Raw genomic sequence first — 11,527 nt, 5'->3', positions numbered from 1 at the left:
CCGTTTTTGTGAATCTGTGTTTTTCTTTATAACGCACAGTTGCTTGTACACCGAGACGTGCACAGATTATTTTTTAGTCGACCTCGTCCCTCTCGATTCCTAAATACAAGATAAGTGCGCTTTGAACGTCAGTGCTCTCAGAATTGTAAAATACTTCTCAGAGCTTTTGTTCTGTCTCTGCCTCGTTCTCAAGCCCCCCCAACACCCGCCTGTGTGTACTGAATACAAGCTGCAAGCAGTCACGCAGCTGTTTCCATGGCAATATCTATCTGCGCGAGAGATTCGTTAACCCTCTCTCGCAGGCTTTCCTCGCTGATAGCCCACACTGGCTGAAGCAAAGCAGGGGTGCTGCTATTTACAGCCGGGCTGTATTTAAACACACATGTCATTTTTTGCCTTTATGCAAGTATTTGTGTTTAAGGATTTTGATTTGGGAACATCCGGAAGATTGAGTCCAGCAGAAGTACAGTAGTCTGATTTCATTGTATGGTTATAGATGAAAAGGATATATTGAAAGGGGTGGGAGGCGTTTGGGGTTTGAGAGGAAGCACGCATTGCTCAAAAGGGGTTTCCTCCGCCTTAATGTGTGCTGGAAATCAATTAGCAATGCCTATAATCTTAATGCTACCCGTTACCGAGAAATGTGTTGTGTAATAGCTCAGAGATATATGGATCGAGCACAAGAATACAAGGAAAGGCTTGAGTAGAAATTTAAGCAGAGACATTTTCTTCTGATGTGTGAAAGGCATTTCGGTAACACTTTACAGTAATGTTGTATTGCATTAGTTAACATGAACAATATAGTTTTTCAGTGTTTATTAATTTTAATTTTTCATGTTAGATTATTGTGCATTAACTAATGTTATCAGTAAAAACTTTTCATTTTGAAAATGTATTAGTAAATTCTGAAATTGACATGAACTAAGATTAATAAATGCTGTAGAGGTATTGTTCATTGTTGATTCATGTTAGCTAATGCATTAAAGGGCCGCTAACCTATGCGTTTTCAGCAATATAAAAATAGTCTCTGGTATCCCTAGAATGTGTCTGTAAAGTTTCAGCTCAAAATGCACCACAGATCTTTCATTATACAGATGTTGAACATGGCCATTTGTGGCTGCAATGAAAAATGCGCTGTTTTTTGTGTGTGTTTCTTTAAATGCAAAAAAGCTTGTGTTCCCCTCCCCATATGCAAAGTAGGAGGTAAAGTGCGTACACATATGTGACTAGTCACGGAAAGTAGGGACAAAAGTCGGATCTGGGGCATTTTGAGATATTTCATATATTCTGAAAGTGCAGTTTCTAAGCTTTCCAACGATGTGTAACACATGGAAATCTGATAAGATTTAGAGAAGTTGTGGCCATTTGAATTATGGAACTCAGAAAAACTCAAACTGAGAAAATAGAGATGGAAATAGTGGTCATTTGCATCTCATTTAGCTAAGCCATACCTCCTGTAAAGCCGTTTTGAGATACAGATGTTCTAGAATCATATCTAGTATTTTATGACGGAAGTCTGAATGACAACATGCAAAAATAAACAGAACTTTTTACCTTTGTGTTGATCACAAGTCGAATCCAGTCTGTTTCAGATGTGTGAATCATCCAATTACCATTTTTGTCTACAAATGCGTATAATCCGTGAAATATAGATATATAGTCTATTGTTTACATCAGATTTCGCATGAACGTCTGGTAATAAAATATAATATACAATCGGAGGACTATTTACATTGTAACATGTAAGGGTATATGAGATTACCCTTTAGGTTCCGGTAAACACATGAACCCGCCTTCAAAGTTTGTATTTAAAAGTAGGGAGGTATAGATAATCCAAACAGCGTCGTCGAAAACGTGACGTCCTTTAGGGATGTAACCAATCGCTCGTTTGTTCCTCCATCAGCCAATGACTTCATGGAAATATTGATAGACAAAACATGTAGCCAATTACATAACGAATTCAACAATCTCTGTGTGACTTTTTGTGTGTGTTTGACTTTATGCCGCGCTGCAAGAACTGACAGATAGATGGCGTCAAAGTACAGCGAGAGCGAGTCGAAATTAAATTACTCTCGCGCTACTTTGACGTCATCTGGCTGTGGCGCCGCATTAAGTCGAACAAGCCAGTGACGCTGCTGACGTACGACGTGGCTAACTGTTATCTGTTGCGCCCCAGCTTTTTTTACATTTTTTTTTTTGTGCGGCAGAGCTTCGATTACAGTCTGGGGAGACGCACGCTGTTCACAACAGAGCCGGAAGAGAAGACAATGCTGAATAAAGTGATCATTCTTGTTATTTTTGGACCACAATGTATTTTCAATGCTTCAACACATTCTTACTGACCCACTGATGTGACATGGACTACTTTGATGATGTTTTTATTACCTTTCTGGACAGGGAAACCATACATAGATTTTCAATGGAGGGACAGAAAGCTCTCGGACTAAATCTAACGTTAAAACATCTTAAACTGTGTTCCGAAGATGAACGGAGGTCTTCCGAGTTTAGAACGACATAAGGGTAAGTCATTAATGACATTATTTTCATTTTTGGGCGAACTATCCTTATTAAGTAGCCACGCTGTTCCCTTTGGGGCGGAAGCAAAAAAAGCCACTTATACAGTATGTAAATATACACACAGACAATGACGCCCCCCGCTGCACGCTAGAATCTCCGGAAAAACAAGCCGGTTTCAACCACAAAATGTACACTTTTAAATATACAAAAATTGCTATCTCAGACATGGAGAGGCTTCTTTGTGATCTCAACTAACAGATTCGGCAAAAAACAAAAACCATAAATAAAAAAAAATCATTTTTATATTAAATATTTAAAAAATTTATTGGCATAGTTAGTTATAGTTATCAGATACAGAGAAAGACAAGCATTACATGCACTTGAAAAAATATGTCTGCCTTAATTTTTTTAGTTGAATCAGCTCATATTTGACAGTCATGTCAACTTATTATTTATCTTAGTTATTACGTATTTCAACTGTATTTTATAGTTTACAACTCATCTCTAGTCAAGATAAATAAAAGTAAGTTAAAATTACTTTAAGGCAGCAAATAATTTTAACAGTGGTAAATGGAAATGACCTCTATGAAATGTTTTGCACTGTTAAATTACTTCAATAAGACATTAGAGTAGATATTGTTTCTTAATGTAACATTTTCATTATTGGCAGATATTTTTAACCAAAGTGACTGTCAGTGCATCCCATGTATACGTACAGTATGTGTATCACTGTGTGTGTGTGTGTGTGTGTGTGTGTGTGTGTGTGTGTGTGTGTGTGTGTGTGTGTGTGTGTGTGTGTGTGTGTGTGTGTGTGTGTGTGTGTGTGTGTGTGTGTGTGTGTGTGTGTGTGTGTGTTATAGGATTCAAACCCGCAACCTTTCTGTTGCTAACGCAATGCTCAATCAATTGAGCTTACAGGAATCCTTGCAAATAATTAAAAAAAAAAACATTTCTATCAACTGCAAAAAATGTCAAGTTCTGATGAATGTAATTGTATAAATATAATGATGGTATTAAACATCAGTGAAGGATGGACAGAGGTATGACTGTAATTACAGCTCATATGCTGTATCTGAGTGAAAAGGGAAATGGTTCAATAATACTATTGTGTAAATTAACCTTTTCAGTGCACCTTACAAGCACTTAATTGACCGTGTGCGTTAGATTAATGAACGTCATGTGTGTGCATTATCCCCGGTTAACAAATACAAAGTGAAAGACAAAGCCAGGTTATTTCGTCTCCTAAGACATTTTATTTATCACAGCTTTGAGCATATGAAAAGATGATGAGTATTAATTGCAAAACATGTTGTGTTATTAGGCAAGCTCTATGTATTACATTGCCGTTAATGATCATTTAATGAGCCATAGATTTAGATCTGTGTGTGAACATGGGATTATTTAGGCTTCAGAATTTATGGAATAAACTTTGGACCAATCAGCGACTGCTTTACAGTCATTACATACAACACTTAATTGCTTTTTTATTTAGATTGGATGATAAACGTAAATATGTGACAGGTGCGTCCAGCCTAATTTATACATATTTACGAGTTAATTGGCTAATTCTTATTTATTATCATAAAACAAACAATAATGAAACCCTAACCCCAACATCACAGTGGCAAAGGCAAATTTTACAAAAAAATGTACGACCACTGCCATATCGCTCAACGAAAGATAAAAAAAGAATGATAAAGAGCGACACATGATGTTGAATCATATGAGGAATCTCAGCACACATATGATTCAGTTTGGCCCAGTAAGTGGTCCCAGCGTTCCCTATTTCTGCCAGCTGAATCTCATCGACCTCCCAAATTCAAGGTTAAAGGATTCACGACGACTGTCGGCAGAAATGCAGTGGAGCTTAAGATATGAGATGGATGTCCAAATGTGATCTTTACCATATAGTCAGTGACAGCTTTGTTGATAATATTGATGATTAGTTGTGAATGTATAAAATGGTTGGTTTCAGTCTTTAATTCTGATTGGTCAACAATTTTGCATTAGCAATGTGAACATATGTGAAACATTTTGTTACTGTCGATCAGGGTCTATTTTTCCAACGGAGGCAAGGCTTTTAGTGATTTTATTTCATGAAAGTTGCAATCCTATACATATTTTTTGTATTGCATGGTATTCAGTAAGGTACTCGAGGCTGCGATGTATCGTAAGGAAAAAGCCCTGACTGAAGGGGTTGCATTGACTTGTGCCTAAGAACGCCTATAGCCTTGACTTATTTATGATACAGCACAGACTTGAGTACCTTACTGCTTACTTATTAAAACGTATACGTATGTTGTGTTTAGTCTTCCGTTTATATAATAAAGTTAATGGGAACTGTCTCTGTGAAGCACCATGACAGTATCATTAAAGTACTCCATAATACTAATGTACTACATTACACGACTCATAAACTTAAATCATAATGTTCTTCAAAATCCAACTTTTCATCTGCATTTTCATTTTTGGGGTAAACGGTTCCTTGAAGACATCATCACAACTGCCAAATCCACCCTCCAGCTCGTGGCTCGGTTGAAGCACTGTACTGCTGTATGAAAAGAAGGGAATTGTGGGATTGGCAGCAGAAAACAGATGAATGAAAGCCTTGCGGTGCATCCTCAGCGAGATGATACGGGAGTAAAATCTCGAGCATTCATCAGTTTTACAACCATTGATTTTCACATGCCGCAAGCTCTCCTGCTGTCACGCTTCCCATCAAGGTGAGGCTCACAGAGGAATGTATTTTTCAACCTTGTGTCTTTGTCATGATGCAGGAACGCTCTGTTCCCTCTTCAGGCAAGATGGCGATGAAAATCCAGTTCACAATATTTGGGGCAGTTTGGCCCGGTGTGGGACTACATCTGTTTGATGACACTACAGACTTATCTGGACCTGAATTTTGACAGTCGTGTTTTGGTGTTCCCCACATTCACTTTATGCTTTCTACAATGTTAAGGTTCAAGTGTTCCTGAAATAATCATTTATGTCTTACTTTTTACAGACTAAAGACTAACCTTGGCAAAATTTCAAACTAGCCAGGCCTCCCCTCTTTTAACTTAGTGTCAAGTACAGTATGTATGTGATCACTGATCTGTGCCTAAAGTGTGCCATGTGTGTAGCATAAAACTTTAAACATTTTCAGTTGCCATTTTATGGCATTTATTAAAAAATAATGCAGTGTTTAAATTTTAGTCTCAGTTGTGTCTGTGAAGTTTCAGCTTAAAATACTCCACATATCATTTGTTATAGTATGTCCAAAATGCCCTTATTTGATAGATATGAATCCTTTGAATACAGTCTGGTACTGTACAATAGTGTCTTTCGCCGCATTAATGCTACATTAACATGCTAACAGATCCTTTTAGGAAAGATTTTGGGTAAAATTAAGCAGTCAGTCAGTGACCGTGGGTGGGGCTTTATCAGTGTGACATCACGTTAACAAGAGGATCAAAACTGCATGTCTAATGAAGCTGTGATTAAAAAAAGAAGGAAAAGGTGGATTTTTTTCATTGTAGGGTCACTACCAACATACATTTATGTCCAAACACCTTGTAAGTGGATTTTGCATAATATGCCCTTTAAATAACAAGTAATTTAAACCCAACCTATTCTCCACCCATACGATTGATTTGGTCGTTTGACCGTTTCACCAAATACGACCAATAGATGCATTTACTAAATTAGCGCGTCTACCGGCAGCACGTGAAACTTAATATATTTGGGTATAAAATTATATTTTATGGTATAATTTTGCTATGATGACATGTACTGATAAGATTTTCGATTTAAACCACCAGTTTTATTACACATTACACCATTAAGGCATTTGGGGCAAATAACGTACCCATTAATTTATTATATGATATAAACACAGCATACAAAAAACAGTCACAACTTTTTAAAAATGTACTTAAAATATTACAAGTGTACCGAGGTCAAACGATCAATTTATTTGAAGAAAAGATGCAAAAGTGATGACAATCCGCTGAAAATATCAGATTCGGTGAACACTGATTCAAAAATGGTTGCAATGATACGTCATCTACAGTATGATTGTGAAAAGACATTGGCTCTCGTGGGTCACCGATTGCATCATTACATTAACTAAGAATGTGAAGCACTATTGGCTCTTGTGACCGACTGTCATGCTGGTTTATGTTTGAATGAGATCTGCTTGTGTATTTTGATCACTGAATGCTTCATATAAAGTATTTGTATGGATTCAGTTCGCAAGGTTTGCAACGCGAATGGATTGCATCATTGCAATACTTTTATACTGTTTATGCAATAAATACCTGACTGTACTTTTACTTGCGTGTTGTGTTTTATGTGGTTGAGAAGTGGATGGGTTTGGAGTAAGGGTGTTAGGGTTGGTTGCTCCAAAATTGCTTTGGTTGCTTTGGCCTCTGGAGTCAATTACAAATAGGTATACATTCTTCTTTGGACCTCACATTGCGGGAGAAATCTACTAAAAGAGGATACAAGGATCGGTCCTAAGGGATAAGCCGAGACTGTCTCCTGCGTTACGCAACAGGTCTCTGTCATACAATCAGATCCCACACCAGTTAACATCGGCAAGCCATTAGTTGACTTTGGATAGGGTCAAGGTAGTGACAGTCTGAAAGCATATTTATATTGTTTCCATGGTAACACTATACAATAATGTTCCACTTGTTAACTTTAGTTAACTACTTTAGTTAAAGCTCACATACCACACACTGTTTTTGCTTAATCTTGAGTACCTATAGAGTATTATTACATCATTCATATATCCAAAGTGTCTTTAGTTTGATCAGATTTATAAAATATAGATGAGCTGTACTGATTCTTTCAGAATAATCCTGAGCTTCTGGAGGAGTACCGCGGGTGGAGCGCGTCACGAGCATGCAACACACACAAAACATTATCTCACTATCTAGGGATAACTTATGATTCACTACATCTTCATGTTGTTTACATTATATGCAATTACATGCCGATTGCCAACAAAACACAGACATTTCATGCAGTTTTACTTAGTCATAACCCAGTTGGGACTGCCCCATTTCAACGTAATCTAGGGCCCATTATACACTCTGCGCAACGCAGCGCAAAGTGTGACGCAAGTGTTTTTAGCTAGTTTAAGCCCTGCGCAGTTATCATTTTCACGTTCTGCGTCACGTTGTTTAAATAGGAAATACATCTGAGCTCATTTTACGCCCATGATTCTGGAAACGAGGTGTGTTCAGGTGCATTGTCGAGTTATGAGAAGACTATGAGATTTTGAGTCCATTTACATAAATGTGACCCACACAGCAACTATATACACCAGCAGTGTACATTTAGCACTGGTGATTTTTCTGTGAAAACTCAGCTAAAGTCATTTTTGTGATTTACTTCTTTCTACATAAAATCATCCTGAATAATGTGAAGAACATCCTGTGAAAATATAACTTTGATATCTTTAATATTGATTGAGTAAGGTCATGTCAAAGAATGTGAAGTCTACGATTGAAATCAAACTTTAATCTTCCATATCTCATTTTTACATTATGAGACTTTAACCTGGACTTTAGAGAAGGTCACAAATGGGTGATTCTCACAAAATGCAGACTAAAAAGGTGTCCAGCATCAGATTTTATAAAAAAGACTTTTTTTGCACTTAATGTCTGAACTTACTATAACCATCATGTTTAGAGGATTTAAAAAATATTTCCTATAGATTTTTTATTTATTTTTTTTTATCAAAAATTATCATTACCGCAATATTCCATTAAATATATGCATTTACAAACTCATGTTTCGGTAATGAGAACTAAAAAGTGCTGCATAAGAACTGCTTACCTGGTAGCCATCTTGAGTGTCACAGTCAATTATGTCCCTTCCAACATTTTTTTTTTTTTTTAATGTTAGTTCCTTGAGGGCTTAAACAATGATTGAAAATTGTTGCAGAGGATGAGAAAATTGGTCTCGGACACATTTATATTCCTTATTATTGTCTCTACATTTACCAATGATCACCAAATACCACATGTTTCTTTACTGTAAATGTTTATAGTATAACATCTACTGAAGCTTTTTATTTTTTGTTTTTTTTTATTATAAATATTTCCATGTCAAAGAACCAAATCCAGTCATGGACACATTGCGGTAATGAAAAAGTTCCCCTTAAATGTGGAAAAAAAATTGGTTTGTATGATGTCATTTGAAATCTTGTTCAAAATAGTACATGAAGAATTTTTTATAACTGTATGCTTCTTATTTTGATACTCTTACTTTGCATTTACTTTTTAAGAATCAAATGTGTTTTTTTCTAGCGTGTTTTTGTAACGCACAATTTAAAATTAATGAATTGATTTCAATATAAGAAATCATAAATTCTGTCCTATGTAACGCTAGATGTTACCCAAAAGTGGGAGCTGGGTATTTTTTTATAAATGTCATGTTACCCTGACAAAATGTCACCAAAGCAAAAATTGTGACAACTAGCATCATTCTCCACACTATTACTGTAGCTTGTCTCAAATATATTTATAAACATAACATTTAGTATGACAACAAATGCAAATGTATGTGATCTGTGCCTAATGTGCACAGTGTGTAGAATAAAAGTATACAAAAATATTCAGTAGTTATAATGTTAAAACTCAACATCCTCATTTCTCAAAATAATTAAATGGATTTAGAATTCACTCTTTTATATTTTTTCAACAAGGGTGATTTTGTTTCATGATTTGGTAGACCAATATTAGAAGACTAAAAATGAATTTTACACATTCGACAATCTTATAATAAACGTTCCTAAGAGGTTCCTCGCAGCGACAGAAGAATCACTACTGGTTCCCCAAAGAACCATACAGTCAATGGTTATTAAAAAAAGCATTTCTTTCTTATTTTTTGTAGACTAAAGAAACCACACACAAATGCACAGCATGTCAGTGCATGATTTTATTCACACATTAAAAAGTAAAGATAGTGAATGATGCAGTGCACTGCAGACCTTTAACATTCACACCACTAAACTGTACATCACACACAAGCATGGTTGGAAATAAAAGATGTGAGCACAAACCAGCTGCACAAAGCACATTTTTTGGAATGCAGCAACAGAAAGAGAAAGAATGCCTATCTAAGCCGTTTCAAGACTGCATTTTTACAGATAAAGCAATACATCACAACAGGGAGACTAAAAAAAAACTTAATTAGCTTCCTGCAACACAACTGAGTGACATTTTTAATAAGAGAATTTGCAACAAACAAATGCGGTGTTGTATCGTTTCCAAAGCACACACATTCACATATGCTTTCCAAAGCGCATTTTTGAGTGATTCAGCAGCATTGAAATTGCTGTAGCTATTCAGTTTTACCTCTTGAATGGCTTTAAGTTATAAGGTATTTAAATGGAGACAGAAGCACATTCTCCTTTTACAGTCTCCCTTGAGACAACATGTTACAAAAAGTCGAGTGTGCAGAATCTACTACTGATGATAGGTGATTATATCTTCCTGTACCCTATAGCCTCTCTATATGTGTGCAAATGATCACAGTGTTTATGTGTTTGTTTTTTGAGGTGGGCTTTTGGCCCCGCGGACATTCACAAATTCTATAAAAACACTCTTTGTCAACTAAATGTCCAGTAGTGAATACATACATCACAAGATAATTCAATATCTATTTTTTCATGTCAACCATGTTTAAAATAATTTAACGCTATTTTACTTTGACTTTGTTACATAATGTTACATGTAATTGCTATAGTAATAACAGTAAAGTATGCATAATTACATGCAACCAACCCTGAGCCTTCAGGGAATATGCTGTTAATCATTATTACTCAGTTCTTAAATGTATTATTATACTGTAACCTAAATAATGTGTTTTGTGGTAAATGTAAATGCTTTTTATTTTCTATTTTTTAATTATAGGGTCAATATTTATTTATTAAAGTATTTATCTACCATTAATTCACCCAGTTAAATGATAAGTTTGCACATTTAAAAAAAAAAATATAGAGTTTGAGAATGATGCATAGTAAAAATAATTGTTGTTTTCTTTACAAGGATTTACCTTGTTTTACCTTGTATTTTGCTTTTTGTATTGCTTCTATCTCTTTTTTACCGTAATCTCAAAGATGTTTTTACTGACACTTCTTTTTTCAACCAGTAATCCGACATTTTGGCAAAATTGTTGCCTGTAACATCACAACTGAGAAACAGGGGATCATAAGATACAACAACTGTACATAACAAGTACTGGAAACTGCAAAAAAAAATATATAAAATAAAGTAATTTATTTAATTTTAATAAAAAATAAAAAAATCCCAGGAATATTGAAAAGTGTTTAAACTGACTACATTATAGTTAATTTTATACAGCAAACGAACATGGTATTCATTAGTGATGTTGATCAGCTAAAACTGATTTCAGATCAGAACATGAAAAGGAGGCTTGGCCGTTCTGCCTTTGTGATGTTTCCTCTATCGTTTGACTGTAAAGCAATTCAGATTCAAATAACTACACATACAGTGGTGTCAAAAGAGCACTGTCATTTCCATTGTCATTATCTCAGTGGTCTTTAATATCACAGCTGTCATTCTAATTCATTAAAGCATCTAATGGCATTCGGACAGCCTGGAGCTCAGGCTAAAGTACCTTACGCTAATGAGATGACTGCAAAGATATCTTCTATCTTAAACCTGAGGTTAGATAGAGAGGGCGAGGCTCAAAAGTAACTAATAGATGTCTAAATGACCTTCCTATTATCTACATGTATTTAAAAAGACCCCTAGTTTACTAGAAAATACACTTGTGTCAATGTAGGTTTACTATATGATTAGCAGGACATGACCACATTAGTTGATCATATTATAAATTTACCATCAAACACACAGTACATTTCCCAGCAAACTGTTTTTAAACATCCAAACCAGGAAACAAAACGACTTATTTCAATTTACTCTATATAATCATTAAAAGAGACTATGTGAATCTTTATGAAACACTGATTAAAAATTTATTATTAATGTAT

The sequence above is a fragment of the Paramisgurnus dabryanus genome, chromosome 18, assembly GCF_030506205.2.
Source record: "Paramisgurnus dabryanus chromosome 18, PD_genome_1.1, whole genome shotgun sequence".
Classification (NCBI taxonomy): Eukaryota; Metazoa; Chordata; class Actinopteri; order Cypriniformes; family Cobitidae; genus Paramisgurnus; species Paramisgurnus dabryanus.
The sequence above is the reverse complement of the archived record's forward strand: the minus strand, read 5'-3'. Positions refer to the sequence as shown.